This window comes from Tupaia chinensis, unplaced genomic scaffold (genome assembly GCF_000334495.1).
Source record: "Tupaia chinensis unplaced genomic scaffold, TupChi_1.0 Scaffold000515_1, whole genome shotgun sequence".
NCBI lineage: Eukaryota > Metazoa > Chordata > Mammalia > Scandentia > Tupaiidae > Tupaia > Tupaia belangeri.
The window spans coordinates 3,540,039-3,556,865 of NW_006160028.1; the positions used below are offsets into that span (position 1 = coordinate 3,540,039).

Consider the following 16,827-nt stretch of genomic DNA (forward strand, 5'->3'; position numbering starts at 1 on the left):
CACTTGAACAGATTCCCCACTTTCAGGCTCAGCAACAACTGTCCTTCCTTCCTGCACTGTCCACAGCCTTCACCGATACTGAGCTATCATGCTTCACCTCTGAGTCTTGTCACATTTTCTTCCCTTCCCAGGAAAAACACTCTCCTCTATTTTCCCCATGCCATCAACCTAGCAAACTTCTCAAGTTATCTCAGAAATCTATTTAGAAATGATCACCTCTTGGAAACTTCCTGAGGTCTCTGAAGACTAGATTTGCTTTGTCCCTCCAATGTGTTCCCAGAGTACTCTTTCCTGACCCTCAATATTGGTATATAACACCATATAGAAAATCGGCTATTATTTTATCTTTTGTGGTTGGCTGGGTTATGAAAGAGGTTTTGCCAATATCTATCTTCAAAGTCCCTGGGATGTGGCAGGTGCTCAATAAATATTTGCTAGGTGTATATATTGATCATCTCTTTTAAATTTGAGTTGCTATATTGAAAGGTAAGTGAATTAACTCAAAAAAGTTATTTTTTAGAACTCTGTGTTATTCTATTTTCTACCGTAGTTTTAATTTCTCTGTTATTAGACATCTTACATATTTGCATCCCCATAGTAGAGACTGGTACCTAAAAGAAGCTCAGCTATGTTTGCTGAAGTTAAATAAAAAATAAATGTTATGCCAGATTCTGACCCATTGCACCACTTTTTACAAATGACTGAGTTAGATGAGCCTCCTCAAGAGGTAAGCTGATGGTGAAATAACAAACCACCAGAGCTGGAAGATTCATTTATTCCAACATGCATATTCTACAAATACGGAACTGGATCTAGTAAATGAACTGAATTACCCCGAATCATGTACATGGTATACCTAAAGAATGCCTTCTCCCTAATCAATTGCACTAATGATGATGTCTAACGTACAAAGATTCTTGTCATAATGGAGGTCAGACTTAGCCTCATGAGTATGATCTATATAAGCACCAACAACTGCTATTAAAAGAAGCTATAGCTGGAAATACACAGATGACTTTTTTTTTTTTTTTACCCTGATCAGATTAAACAGGTGCTGATAACTATGAGTAGAGAAATAAATAAACTCTTGGTTTTATATGACTCATTATTTGATGGCCTATTCCAAGACAGAACTGATATCTCTAAACAGCTGATGTCAAGAGGCAATGCCAACAAACCACAGAAATGGAAAAAAAAAAAAAAAAGCCTAACGATATATTATATGAAACAATTCCATAGAGTACGAAGAGTTACTGCTCAAAGATGAGTAGTATTGGGAATCTTCACGTGAAAGATTTTAAAGCTTTTAAAATCCCTCCAAAATTGACACTTAGCAGTAGGTACATGACTCAACCAGATAACACGAGCACTATATCACATTAGAAAACTAAGTAGGAAAAATCATTTCATCTCCTTCAGTGTACTAATCTGGTTAAGAGGATAATGCAACCCATGTAATCCAATCTCTCTCCAGAAAGCAGGAATTTCTCTAAAGCACCTAAAAAAATACAACTTATAAGTTGTAATAAAGAACATCCAAGTCTTTTGCTCCCAAGTCAAAACTCAACATGTGTGATGTGAAGACTAAAATCACTTCTCTCTCTCTCTCTTAGGACCACAGGGATCTATTCCCTGGGCTCACCAGTTCCTTAAAGGACCCAATCTTATGCATGCTATGGGGCACATGAACTGCCCTGCAACCGCCAGTTCTCAGCTCATGTTAGTTGTCATTTATGAAGTCAAGCCTTGCATGACCCTCCTAGAAAATACCATGCTAGGCGCCTCTAGTGGTATTTTTCATTTTGTGTCATGATATGAACTTGTTTGTTGGCATACTGCTCATGTCTTTACATTCCCTTAACCTCTACACATTTAAGAACAGTCAGAGAAAGACCTTCTTCTCTCTCGCTCTTATTACCCAGAGCATAGAACACAGCAGGACTCTATAAAGGTGTGACAAGTGAAGAACAGCCCAAACACCCTGACCTAGATCTTTTAGCAGTTGAGTGATCTCTAGCAAGTCTTCTAGGATATATTAATATTTCCTCAAAGACCAGGAACCGTAAGTAAATCTGCTTTATAGTGCAGAAGCCAAATGAAATTAGGGAAGTCTTTTACAAACCACATACATAGTATTCTGTCAATCCAGAAGGTCTGCTATATGACAACCTCTATTCCCCATTTTAAAAAATTTCCTACTATGAAAGAAATTACTGCTGCCCGTTAATCTGTTACAATTGTTCTTACCCTGTCAATTTTTGGATGTGTTTCAATTTCAAAGGAATAGTGCTATGAAAATAAAATTTTAAAAAGGGATGCTTCAGGCTAGTGGGTGGTGAGGTGGTTAAGGCTGCTGGATATCACATTACTGTTTGAGTCCCTGACCCAGCAGCTTGAAAAATATGTCAGGATCGTGTGTATGCATGCCCAAAATCCCAAGAGGAGAATGGAGAAGGGACTGCAGCAAGGCCCATTCCCCGGGAACTACCTTCTCATTTTCTCATGCTCGCTCACATGCTGTGTCTCTGATTCCCCCTCCTGAGAGAGCACACACCCTAGAGCAAATGTTTTTTAAAATGATGCTTCATAGGATATAAACTAAACTGTACTACACATTTAATACTCTGAACAAGCCTATGAGATAGGTCCTATTACCATCACCTTCTTAAAAATATTCACGAAAAGGAAAAGTTTTCTGCTTAGGATAATGTGTATGGTAATGTCTTTGATTTGACTAATATGTACTGTATTCATGCTGGGACAAACCCTGTTGTACACTGAAAAGATGTACAGTGATTAAACATAAATTTAAAAAAACCGAAACAAGTCTGTGCCAAAATATAAACAAATCAGGAGGAATATTTCAGAATTTTTAAAAAGTAGAAATAGAGGCACAGAGAGGTTAAGTAACTTGTTCAAGGTTGTATAACAAGCTTTAACAATGATGAGAAAGATTAATAGGAACTCATAAAGCTTTACAGCCTCAACTCTTAGAAACCCATAAAAATACCAAGAGTTAGGCTGGATTCTCTAAATGATATAATCAAACCAGGAAATTTTCCTCACTGAAGTGTATGGTGTTCTGAGCTCTAACAATTCTCATGCCAAAGTATTATGAAAATAAAAGTAGAAACGTAGGAATTTAAAATGCTGAAATTCAAGTTTTTATAATTTGCATCCTCTTTGCATTTATATAACTCAGTTTGTACCAGACCAATTTGCACTCATTTGGATTTTGCTTTTAAGTTTTCTTAATCCTTTCATTTATCTGTTTTCTGTATTCATAAAGATACTGTAAGCTCTTCTGGAAATGATAATCTATTTGTTTTTAGATCTCCTTTCTTCCCTTCTCCATCCTTCAAGCCTTGATCTAAGCTTAGTGAGCATTAAATAAATATTGCTGACTAATTAAAAGCAAAAAGCAAAAAAAAAAAGAAAGAAAAGAAAAAGGACCTAATTTGTTTCATATCCCACAGCATGGTATTAAAAGAGACACAACTCAAACATTGTTAACATCCTGAATATGACTAGGAGCAACCTTTGTGTAATTTACCTTGTGAAGGACCATAGTTTTTTTTTAACTATACAGACAAATCTTACGGTTGGGTTTAAGTGCGGAGTGGATCAAAAGCAGCACATGTAACACATCTAAAGATATGACTGTGATTTGTCCAAGCATTTAATCATTAAATAGGGTGTTTAGGCAGAGAATAGATCAGACTTTTTTTTTTTTTTAATAAAGCGTGAGTTATTTGGAGAGATGATAAAAAATAGATTTTGAAATTTACATATGATATATGACACAGATGGAAAAAGTAACATAGTTCCCATCAATACTCAGTTTTTTTGTTTAAAGGTTTTGTAAGCACTGAGTTGTTTGCTGAGCCCTGCTTCCGCACAGGAAAGTGAAGGTATCAGATGTTACAAATCACACTATGACACTGCAGCGTGATTACTAAGGAGCATTCAAGGTGGAAGTCCTCTTATATTGTCTCATAATCATGCAATGGAAGACTGGAACACAAAGATAAAATTTTCTATTTTTTCTTCATGAAAGACAGTAGATAGCTGAGGAATTACTGAGAATATAAAGTTAAATATTGTTACTCTAGTTTCTAGTTTCTGATTATGTGAAAATGACTATTATCTATGCAATGTGAAACCTCCCTTCCTCACATACAGGTTACGAACTAAAAGCTATTTCAAAATTCTTTTCTCACTAAGCCCTAAATGATATTACATACAATTCCTGACCCATATCACCTCTTTATGGCAAAATAAAATGATTAGTATTATATTTATATATTTCTTGGCAAAGGATGTAGTCCACATCTACAAAAGTGACTTCCATATATTTATCCAATATATTGTACATGATTTTAAAAATCTTGAAGCACAGCAAATTTCCATTTTGGGCAATCAAATACTGAATAATTTTATTATTGTCAACATCAAATATAGTTTATTTTATTTGGTTCTTTAAATCCCGGCCTCACAATAGATATAATATATATTGGGCAACATATTTATGAACAAAAATTCCACTCTGAGTTTCAAATAAATGCATTAGCTTTGGATGTACGTAAAGAGAATAAAACCTCTTAAACATTATCGCAGGCCTAACAGTAAATCATGATTGCTTCCCAAAGGGCTCATTGCTACGTGAATTCTCTGTATGTGTGTGTACTGCTAAAGTGTACCTGTTCAGGTGTATGGCACTTTGAGGGAATGTTTTTACTGGGACAGGAGCTTACCTGCCCCTTCCAGGTATATATGTGTACAAAGGGGCATACAGTGTCCACAAAGAGTCTGCATTTAAGGTCATGGCATAAGCAGCAAAGTGATGTTAATATATGAGTTTCCACTAAACAACTCTGGAGGTTAGTTGTATCACTTGTGAAAAAGAAAATACAAACCATTGTTCTTAGATTCCTGAGAGAGTTACCGAGAAATAAACATTACTTGAAATGCAAACCTTTAGTAATGACCTTTATTAATAATGCTCCTACTGGCAGACTTCCATTTTGTACAGTAATTTCACCAAGCAATGAGTGTTCTTTTAAATACCCAAACCAGACAAATGATTATTGTACAAACTCACTTTAAAAATGTGTTAAATTGGGGGACCAGCAGTTGGTGTAATGGCTATGTCGCTGGACTCCCATGTAGTTGACTATGGTGCTAGTCCTGGACCCGGTGGCTGAAACTCATGCCGAGTGCATGTGTGTGCATGCCCAAGATCCTTCTCTTAAGCTATCCTCCTCTGTATTTTATAGAAAACGTCTTGAAAAGATAGAAACACTAAAGCTTCGAGATGAGAACTAAACTCCCAGCACGTTCCTCTGCTGGTTACACAAATGTCGAACTCTGATCCAAAGTCTTCTGAAAGAGCTTGGAGCATAGTGGTGGGTGCCACCTCTGCAGAACTTCCACTGGGCTGAGGCAGAAACTCTCTGATAGAGGAGAATATAAAATGTTGAGCCTCTGCCACTCCCACAGCTATGTTTAAACAAAAAGCCTCAAAAAGTTGTTTGTTTATTTTAATAAATACATCACCACAACGTTGTAACAGGTAATTCTGAACTCTGGCCACCACTAATTGGATCATAGATTAAACCAAAACCAGACCAGATACCCATGAGCTGTGTTGGAGGAAGACTTCCTTCCCAATTTGTACTGGAAAAGGACCAGCACAAATACTGTTCCTATTCCTTCAGGTATTGAGCACGAGTATACAGCTGGTCGAAGAGACAGAATGAAGCAAATGCAGGAGGCACCCCGATTAGTATGAAGAAGCCAAGAGGCAGCAGCAAACGTAATATAAATATCATCATGGTGCTCAGAAGACTGAATAGAGCCACCAATGGAAATGCAGTAGGAAACAAAAGGAAAAACTGAGGACAGGTAAGTCCTTGTCTAATGGAAACCCTAGGTGAGGAGACACGGGATGTTTATTTCTTAGCAGTGGACAAAATTAGCTACCGTTGAGTCCCCTATGGTACTCCAATTCTCCATGAGGCTTGGAGCTGCTGACGTGGACTTTGAGCTTCTTTCCTCTCTTTGTATAATTACAAAGAATTCCCAGCACCTGAAGGCATCCGAGGTGATGCACATCTTGGCTTACCACAACCTGAAAGGACCTAAGGAAAATATCCCAAGAAACCACTCCTTTAAAGAGCTAAAACACTTCTTTAAAGAACTAAAGAACTTGCACAAACATGATTCTGGCCCATACTGGTATGTTATGGTTTAAAAAATGACTAAGCTTATAAACAAAAATTTTAAATAATGAAATAAAATAGAAGGATGGAGGAGAGAGCTTACTTTGTGTCTCTCTGCTAGGGAAGTGCAACAGCACATTATCTGTGATCTGGGAAATATCCACAAGGATGCTTTTCTATGGTCTATAATATCAAAAAAGCTATTTGGATTCACTGTGTCCTCTTATGTACCCACGTTTCTAGATTTTAGCCCTATTAATTATCTTCAACATGACCAGCAGGGAAAGGTAGAAAGAAGCAAGATACCTTGGGAGGTGGACTTGACTCTCTGAACACTAGCAGAATGTAGTAAGTACACAGAATTCAATTATAGTCTATATTTTTAAACCTATCTATGCAAAACACTTGTTTCTTAACAAAGAATAAGCTAAACGTATTTTTTAGTGTGTTGATACATTTGCATTTTTAATGATGGTAGATATTTTTATTACGTTAAGTACCTTATTTTATCTCAGGGAAGAGTGGCAGCTGTTTTAAGTAAACAAAACTACTACAGGAATACCCTACTCTTCTTCCATGGTCAGTGACTGAATCCAAACCACAGTGCATGGAAAATAACTTCCCAACATTTACTCTCCGGGCCACAAGTATGTTTGGAGAAGTGTCTAGGTTGTCTGAACAACACATCACCAAGCAACTAAGCAGAAGGTCAGGGCTACAATACAACTAACATGAGGGATTTGGGATGGTGGTCCAAACTGACTGTTGATATACTTCAAACCAGTAATCACAATCCTGGATTTGCATGTCCACGAAGATACCCATGTAAGGAAACTCAGCAAAGCACTGTTTATAATAAAAGAAGAACTTAAGTCTACCAATGTAGAAGAGGTTAAATGATGGTACACTTATACTATGGATCATTGTCCAGGTGTTAAAAATAATTTCGCAAATCCTTTTTTTCTGACAAGAAAAGATCTACAAGAAAATATTGGGTCATCAGGAAACTCATGGCACATTTTTGCATAGAAGAACACAAAAATGCATCATGACTTTTCCAATGACCTAATAATTAGAGAAAACAGTTAATATTATATTATTTATGCTACTACATTTATGAGTTTGTGTATATAAAGAAAGACTATATATATGTGTGCTTGGTTTATTTTATTTATTATAATGATTGGTTATTCTTTAGAATAAGAGTGAGGGTTAGGGGATGAGAACTGGAGTGGGTTGTAAAAAGGGGCTTCTATGCTTACTCCATATACTCTTTATTGTTCAATCCATGGTGATGAGAATTTATTTACATATTGCGGACTTACATATATTTCAATGAATTAAGGAACAAGATGTCCCCAATGTGCACTGTACTGAGCACATAGTTGACTGGTGGACCAATACAGGACAGTGGAACAAGTACAAAAACAACAGGACCAAGCTGAGGTCCAGCTCTGCCAGTCCAGAGGTAAGATTAGGCACAACCTCACTACACTGTGGAATACTACTCAGCCATGAAAAACAGTGAGACCCTGACATGTGATACAAAGTGGATGAATATAGAAGATTTAATGGTAAGCAAAGCGAGTTGGACTACGAAAGATAGGCACTGTATGTCCCCACGTTACATATACACTGAGTATCTGTACTCTATGGCAGAAACAGAAAGCTTGGAACGGGGAGACAACTGTATATACCAGAGACAGTACAGGAAGAGGTGGGTAATAGGGGGTGAGAAGGATCAGGGAAAAAAGCAAGCAAAACATTTAATAGATATAAGCATGAAGTTATCTGCGGATAATAAGATATATGGTAATGTCTCTGACTTGACTGATATGCACTATATTCACGCTAGGGAAAAACCATGTACAAGGTAAAGATGTACAGTGACTGAATGTAAATAAGATAAATAAATAAATAAAGCAGGCTTTAAAAAAAAAAAAAAGGATTGGGCATAACTCATTTAACCCTACGTATCAATAACATTAGGCTGACAGTATCTGGCTAGGCAAACTCACAGACTTGATGTGATAATGAACATAAAGCCACTCTGTGAACTACGGAGTTTCCTATAAATCTCCACTACTATTATTACTACTGGTCATATTATTTGACCTCCCACATTTCGCTGGAGAGAAACTGCTAAATTTAGGATGACAGATGATTTGTTTTCAGCTCCTCTGTTTGAGCCACACTGTTTTTATTCTCTGTCTCCTTTTGCTAAGGTCTGAAATTAAAATAAACATCAAACGAGGCCGTAGGATTTTATTTTATCTGTCACATACTGCTGTCATTAAACACACTTGAAATGAGTGGGTTTAGTTCAAATAAAACTGCTTCTTCCCCAAACTCACAAACATGAAGGGTGGAGAAAAGGAAACGTACACTTGAATTGCAATCAGAAGCACCGCACGCTACATTTCAGGAAGATCCATCTGGCAGGCTGACACAATAAGAAGTTCTTTTAATTGTCAGGTCAGGCAGATTACAGATCCAGGCTGTCGTTTTTTTTTTTTTTTTTCATTTTTTTTTTCACTGCAGTTTTATTTTGTAATTGGTAGGTCATAAAAATTAAAATCATTTAAAAAAATAACAAGAAACCAACAAACCTACCTCTGACTGGTCATTCTATATAAGAAAACTACCTAGGTTCCTTCCTTCCTTCCTTCCTTCCTTCCTTCCTTCCTTCCTGGGACTGAGTTAAGCAAGCAGCAATTCAGTCCTCGAAACATACACTACTAAGCGCTACCTATGGTGGAACTGTGTCTGGTGGAAATTCAAGAATGAATAGATCAAAAATACTGTCCTGCATGAAATCCCAGCTAAAGGAGAGAGAAACTGTTACAACCCAAAATGACACGCATGAGTTAAATACGCTGGTGCCATTGATTTTCACTATCTTTTTTATGGAGTTGCTTCTTAAATGTACAACTACACTTAATTTTGGCATTTTATCTTTCTGTTGGCTATAGAAGGAAAAAAAGCAGATAGACAGGAGACCCTGAAAAGGCAAGTGAGTATGTGTGTGCATCGGTACGAACAGTAACGTACGCACCATGGAAACCCTCTAAAGTCAGCTGAAAGTGTCCCTCTTTCCAGCATTGACTCTAAATGCTCGCACCTCCGTATACTACAGATTCTCGGCGACGCAGTTTTCATTGGAACCTGAGCTTTCAAACTGCCATAAATCAACTGATGACAGTTTCCTCTTCTGAAATGTCTCCCTCTTTTGAACTTTCAATATTTTATTTTAATTATATTTCACAGAGTCAGTTCTCAAGTAAAATAAGTATTTCCTTGCCAAAGAAAGAGAAAAAGTGAAAGACAGTAATCCAATAAATGAAGAAGTAGAATATGCTAGATAATTTACCATAATTAAAAAGAACCACAGAAACAGTCTAGTTTAAAGCCTTATAAAAGATGAACTAGATGCTGAGAGAAGTGAAGTGATTGGCTAAGTCAAATAATTAGTGAAAGAGAAGGGTTTGGCATCTGCTCTTCTGACTTTTGGCCCGGTGTTCTTTCTACACCACGCTGTTTCCTTACATTTTTGAGTAATGAGAGGGACGTGTACAGACAAGCTCAGTGGATTAGCAAGTATCGGATGGAATTCTGTTAAAGAGAAGGGAGAAAAATCAAGGCTGATTATTAAAATAAATGTACTTTCTTTTACTGGACCATCCAGCAAGACAATGAGGTATGGAGGCGATGGACGTCTCTTGCTGAACACAGTGAAAACACTAACACCACCTAGCTCTGCAGAAACTAGTGGTAACCATGAGTCTCTCTACTGGAGTACCATGTTTTTTGAGTTTAACAAGGAAGTTAAAAGTTAGAAAATGAGAAAAATGTCTACCCTACAGGCTTAAGAAAGTGTTAGACAATCCCATTTCATTCTCATGTACACAAAGACAAATTTGCTTAGGGACTCATGTATTTGTAGATTTTCTAATAGGCTGGGAGTCCCATTTACATTCAGGGTCAGGACACTTGTCTGGGAGAAGGATGTCTCTAGAAACCTAGGGTACTTAACACTCACGAAAGGACTCCTGAACAAGTCACTTCATCTCTGTCTGTTTCCTATCTCTAAAATGTGGATAAGGATTCCCATCTTCAGGAGTCACTGTAAGATCCCAAGGCAATGACTAAATAAAGATAGTTTGTAAATTCTAGGATATTAGCTGAATTAATTAAATTATTACTACCAAGGAAGACCAGTCCTTGTGGGGCCTCTGAGTCAGCCAGGATCAGAAATACCATCTTACTATTTCAAGGGTAATGGTAAGAACATACAGACTTCAAATCTGGAGCAAGAAGGAAACAGGGAGGAGGATGGGCTTCACTAGTTGAATATCCAGTAAACTATAGGAGTGAATGAACAATCTATGTAGCTCTGGATAGACTTAGATTGGATCATTGTTTAAATATGTAGAAGAAAAGGACTTGGCATTGACTTGACTATGTTAATTTCAGTCAGGACTGGAAGCTAGGTCTGCCAGATCTCACTTTAAGAATCTTTCTCCTATACTTCGTTATGTAAGAAAGTATGAAAAAGTAGAAGTAGGAAAAACAGACATCACAGTGCTGCAGAGATTGCTGGGTGATGACTCAATGGGATCTTGAATGTGACTAAAGGCCATTTTCCCCTCCTTATTAGTGTAACAATAATTTCTGTAGTGGTAGCACAGCACAGAGATAAACTGGTAAAAAACAAAACAAAGCAAAAGAAAAATAGTCGTATCAGTGACCCCAGACCATCTACAGAGTGGAGGGGAAGCAAACACACACCTACAAGTCTGAAATGTTCCCTAATACCCTTTTTAGCAATTCTAGCCATGTGTAAAAGTAAATATAATTTCTCCTCTTTTAACAACGAAGACATTAGAACCTAGAGAAGTGAAACTCCCCCAGTCCTTGCAGAGCTGTGTTCTCACTCTAGGGTATGGGGCCTAGATTTTGGCTCTACCACTCGGCAACTCTGAAAGTGGTAGAGCCAAAATCTAGGCCCCATACCCTAGAGCGAGAACAGGAGTTTTTTCCACTTTCCCAGATAAACGGCCCCATTCCATGTTCCAGCCCAGCAAGCAGAAGGGTGTGAGCCCCTGAAGTAGGAGGTCAGGAAAGCTGCTGTGTGGACAGCTGGCATTCAAAGAGCAAAGTGGTTTTGAGAACAGAGCTACATTCACATTTTCTGAACTGAGTTTATGTAAGGTAAGTGTTTTTAATTTCTTGGATGAGAAACTGGAGGATTCTGGGTACCTTTTTTAAAGTACTGTAAACATACTTCTCTTTGTGGCACTGGCATGGTAAAAGAATAATAAAATATGCATAATTATAAATATAACTGGAGAGGGTGAGGAGTCAGAGTGACTGGCATAGAGGGGCTCAGATGAGGCCTTATTTTCAGTTTTGAATAACATAGGTGATACCATGAATACAGAAATACAAGAGTGAGAAACAGCACATTCTCCATGGTTTTTCTTTCTAGACACAGAGCAACCTACTCTAGCTCCAGGCTTTATGTAGCTGGCCGGAGCTCTTACCATACTATCATCTTCAACTCATAAAAACCAAATTGTATTACTCATTTATCATGATGGTCTAAGTCATTCTCTCCTGGTACTTATTTCCACATATCACGTTACAGTCAATAAGATCCTGAACAGGTTATACTACAGATAGAGCTGATAGAATATTCAGGACTCAATTTTCACGATCATTGCACAGCTTTACGCAATTCGTATGGTCAAAAATGTGTGGATAATCAGGTGCTTGTGATCATGATGGTGGGCCAATTCAGAGCAGAAGTTTGGGCCACAGGTCAAAAGAAGCGATGATTCCTCAACTCCAATCTAGAATTCCGGTCTAGTCGGCTGGGCTGAGAGAGACACTGGCCATTATCTCCTTCTACTTCCTCATGTTACATTTGGAGGCTAGGGCCTAGAAGAGGCAGGGCCACATTCATTTTTTTAAAGGAGGTTTTTGTCTTAGGGTGCATGCACCCACTGGAGAGAGAGAGAGAGAGACAGAGAAAGTGAGAGGGAATGTGAGAAATTACCTCTCCCCCTCCCCTCCCAGGGAGGATGGCCATGCTACAATCCCTTCTTCATTCTCCTCTTGAATTTTTGGGCATGCACACACACAAAAAAAATTCCATGTTCCAGCCCAGCAAGCAGAAGGGTGTGAGCCCCTGAAGTAGGAGGTCAGGAAAGCTGCTGTGTGGACAGCTGGCATTCAAAGAGCAAAGTGGTTTTGAGAACAGAGCTACATTCACATTTTCTGAACTGAGTTTATGTAAGGTAAGTGTTTTTAATTTCTTGGATGAGAAACTGGAGGATTCTGGGTACCTTTTTTAAAGTACTGTAAACATACTTCTCTTTGTGGCACTGGCATGGTAAAAGAATAATAAAATATGCATAATTATAAATATAACTGGAGAGGGTGAGGAGTCAGAGTGACTGGCATAGAGGGGCTCAGATGAGGCCTTATTTTCAGTTTTGAATAACATAGGTGATACCATGAATACAGAAATACAAGAGTGAGAAACAGCACATTCTCCATGGTTTTTCTTTCTAGACACAGAGCAACCTACTCTAGCTCCAGGCTTTATGTAGCTGGCCGGAGCTCTTACCATACTATCATCTTCAACTCATAAAAACCAAATTGTATTACTCATTTATCATGATGGTCTAAGTCATTCTCTCCTGGTACTTATTTCCACATATCACGTTACAGTCAATAAGATCCTGAACAGGTTATACTACAGATAGAGCTGATAGAATATTCAGGACTCAATTTTCACGATCATTGCACAGCTTTACGCAATTCGTATGGTCAAAAATGTGTGGATAATCAGGTGCTTGTGATCATGATGGTGGGCCAATTCAGAGCAGAAGTTTGGGCCACAGGTCAAAAGAAGCGATGATTCCTCAACTCCAATCTAGAATTCCGGTCTAGTCGGCTGGGCTGAGAGAGACACTGGCCATTATCTCCTTCTACTTCCTCATGTTACATTTGGAGGCTAGGGCCTAGAAGAGGCAGGGCCACATTCATTTTTTTAAAGGAGGTTTTTGTCTTAGGGTGCATGCACCCACTGGAGAGAGAGAGAGAGAGACAGAGAAAGTGAGAGGGAATGTGAGAAATTACCTCTCCCCCTCCCCTCCCAGGGAGGATGGCCATGCTACAATCCCTTCTTCATTCTCCTCTTGAATTTTTGGGCATGCACACACACGCTGCCAGAGTGAGTTTCAAGACACTGGGTCTGGGACTTGAACCATGGTTGACCATGTGGGAGTCCATCTGCTGGGTCCGAGGCAGGAGTACATACTAGGTCCCATAACTAGACAGTAATAGAGGCATAACAGACACTAGAATCCAGATATTGTGTTCCCTAATCAGTATAAAAGCTTCCTATTTCCCATTTGAGAAAAACAAGTCAGGATCCTTGTTTTAATGAAAACCCATCGTTTCCCCCATGAATTCAGGACAGAACCAAGACATTGCCTGGACAACAGCAGAGTCATAAACACATCTCTCAGCAGACATAAATGGCATCAAGCATTAGCAATATTGCCCTACTGTTCTTTAGATTCATCTTTTGACCTTGGGAAAATCTAGTTTTATTCTACTTTTATTTAGAAAAGTAGGAGGTAAACATGGCAAAAATAACTATGATCTTGGGGTTCTGGCAACTGTACTCACTAAATTTTTTGAAAGAATGTTGAAGGTTTGATTTTCTCCCCATTTGTTGTGATTTGTTCAGCAAACAGCTGCTGAGTACCTAACCCACAACATGTATCATGGTGTTAAAGTGTGATGGGAAAATCTGAAAAGAAGCACAAATGAACACACGGCCTTCAACCAACAAGTTTCCAGTTAGTCAAGGAAATGGAATATACATGGCTGGCCATAGTTGTAACAGTGTACATAATGTGAGAAGAAATGTGTCCATCAGCTAAATTGGGTGGGTGGGAAGCAGGGCCTAAGGAAAGGGTGAGGAGGACTACAGAAGGTATGAAGTGATGAGTAGCATTCTTCGTAGATGACACTGACACTAAGAAGGACAACAATAATAAAACAGACAAAAAACAAGTGCTGAAATATTGTATAGCCAGTGCAGAGGTGTAAAGAAGGAGAGAATGAGCTCAATAAAGTACGCACAGTGAGGTGGAAGACACTCATGAAGACCCAGGCTTTCATCCTGGTGTTTTTGTTATACACTGGCTAACCCATAATTAAGAAGTCAAGTTTAAGGAATAGGTCCTTGTTTCAATAGAAGGGCCCAAAAGAAAGACAAAAAAACCTGATTGGCCAGGGATCAGCTGGTGGCATGGTGGTTAAGGCAGCTGGATCTCATATGGCCAACTGTGAGGTTCAAGTCTCAGACCCAGCAGTTTTAAAAATACTGTGAGTGCTGCATGTCCAAAAGCCTGAGAGAAGAATGGATTAGAAGGGATTGCAACATGGTCATTCCCCCTGGAGGTGTTTTCTCATCCCCACCTTTCTCTGTTTTTGTCTTCAGAGTGCACATGTCCTATATAGCACATTAAAACAAAAACAAAAACAAAAAAAGAAAAAGAAAGAAAAAAAAAGAAAAAGAGCGGGGGCCAGCAGGTAGCACAGTAGTTAAGGAGCTAGACTACCACATGGTCAAGCACGGTTTGAGTCCCAGACCCACCAGCTTAAAATTCACACTGGGCACGTATGCCCAAAATCCTGAGGAGAATGGAGCTAGACTCCCACATGGTCAATCCCAGTTCAAGTTCTAGACCCCATAGTTTGAAACTCATGCCAGGCATGTGTGTCCAAAATCCCGAGAGGAGAATGGAAAAGAAGGGACTGTGATTGTGACGTGGCCACTCCCCTGGGTGATAATTTCTGGCTGTCTATCTGTCTCTCTCTGTCTCTCTGGCTAGTGTATGTGCCCTATGGGAAATGGCTCTCATAAAAAGAGAGAACAAACTGGTCAGGGTTGGAGGTTATGATTTTTTTTTAAAAGCATGTGTATTAACTCATTTGCATGCTTTCTGTTCAAAAATACTGATAATATGAAGTATTTTGGAGGATCCTGTGCAAGTCAATTCACTGCTCTGTGCCTGTTTGATGCTTTATGATATGAAGTACTGAAACTGGGCCATCTCAATTTTCTTGTCCTCTGATGTCTTGCTTATTTTGTAATTCCGAGCTCAGAAAAGAGAGTACCAGAACATTCATATGCACGTTCTGGAGACTTGAATATCTTGAATAAATTATGGCATTAGCAACGATGAGACTCGACTGTATAACCTCTGGTTTCCCTCGTGGTCTTGTCTCGTACAGGAAAACCCATCAGCCAATGCTCCATGGTTGTCACGGGCTGCGCAGTGTTCTGAGGAGAGAAGGCCAGTGGGAAGGGTTCACATGGCCTTTTCGCTAAAACTATTCCTCCCCAAGAAGCAAACTGCAGAGTCGAAGGTATTATTTCAACTATGTGAGAAAGGCAAGAATCAGCTGTTGCCATTTGTGAATTGGCAAAGGATTGGGAACACATATTTGCTTCTGATATCTCATTCTGTCCATGGGCAGAGCTCTTAAACTTCACCACTCAATGCTGGAGTTGTTGCTTAATGCACTCTGCCTAACTCGGGCTTGATTTAGATGTGCAAAACTGCTTTTTAAGAATCTAATAAACACACTGCTATATTTCAGGTCTGTACATAGTTACTTTGATTCATATATTTCAAAGAACATAAAGAAAACAAATATTAAACCATTATTTTTTTTTCTAATACATAAAAGCACTTTTTAAATGGTTAAAGGCACACCGTTATTTGATTTTCTGGAACTATGAATGAAAATGATTGAAAATAAAAGCCCACTGTAAGTTATAAATCCCAGCAATAGAAAGGAGGGTGGGAGCAGTGTCCACAGAAGTACTCACCATAGGGCAAGGCCACCACACCCAAATTCAGTTACCCTAAAGATAGTTCAGGATCACTTACAAGAGTGAAGAAATTACAGAGGTTTATACTATGAAATAATCGATAGAGGATGGGAACATAATTTTAAAAGATAATAAAGCATTTTTTAAAAAGATTAAAATTCATTTATAGGAAATTTTAGTAATTCTATGCGGTCATTACTACACTGAGTATTTGAATGACCCCGTGCAATGCACACCGATTGATCATGAAGGCATCTGGGGCCAGCAGGTGGCATGTGGTTAAAGTGCTGGCTGACTCAGTGGCTTGAGTCTGAGACCTGGCAGTTTGATAAAAGTGTGAGGCACGTATGTGTGCATGCCCAAAATCCCGAGAGGAGAATGGCAGAGACAGGACTGTGAGGTGGCCACAGCCCCCCGGGGGATTATTTCTCTCTCTCTCTCTCCAGCAAGCACACATATGCAATAACAAAAAGAAACAACAACAAATGAACAAACAAAGTTATCATAATCATGAGGGAATTCAGAAGCCATTTCCATTTCAAGTCCAAAGTGCCAAAAGCATCTTGCCTTAGGTTCTGAGATAAAAGCGAGATGTGGCTTCTCTAGGAGTTTACAATCTAGAGAATTATGAGAAAGCAATTAGATTACAACGTGGTCAGCTGATGTACAGATGAAAAAGTAGGT

The 16,827-nt window shown here is 38.7% G+C and overlaps 1 protein-coding gene across 6 annotated transcripts in view; it reads right to left on the reverse strand.

Annotated features, from left to right (window-relative positions):
- LPP (LIM domain containing preferred translocation partner in lipoma) overlaps window positions 1-16,827 on the reverse strand; it is a 791,955-nt gene that overhangs the window by 353,340 nt on the left and 421,788 nt on the right. The window lies entirely within an intron of this gene.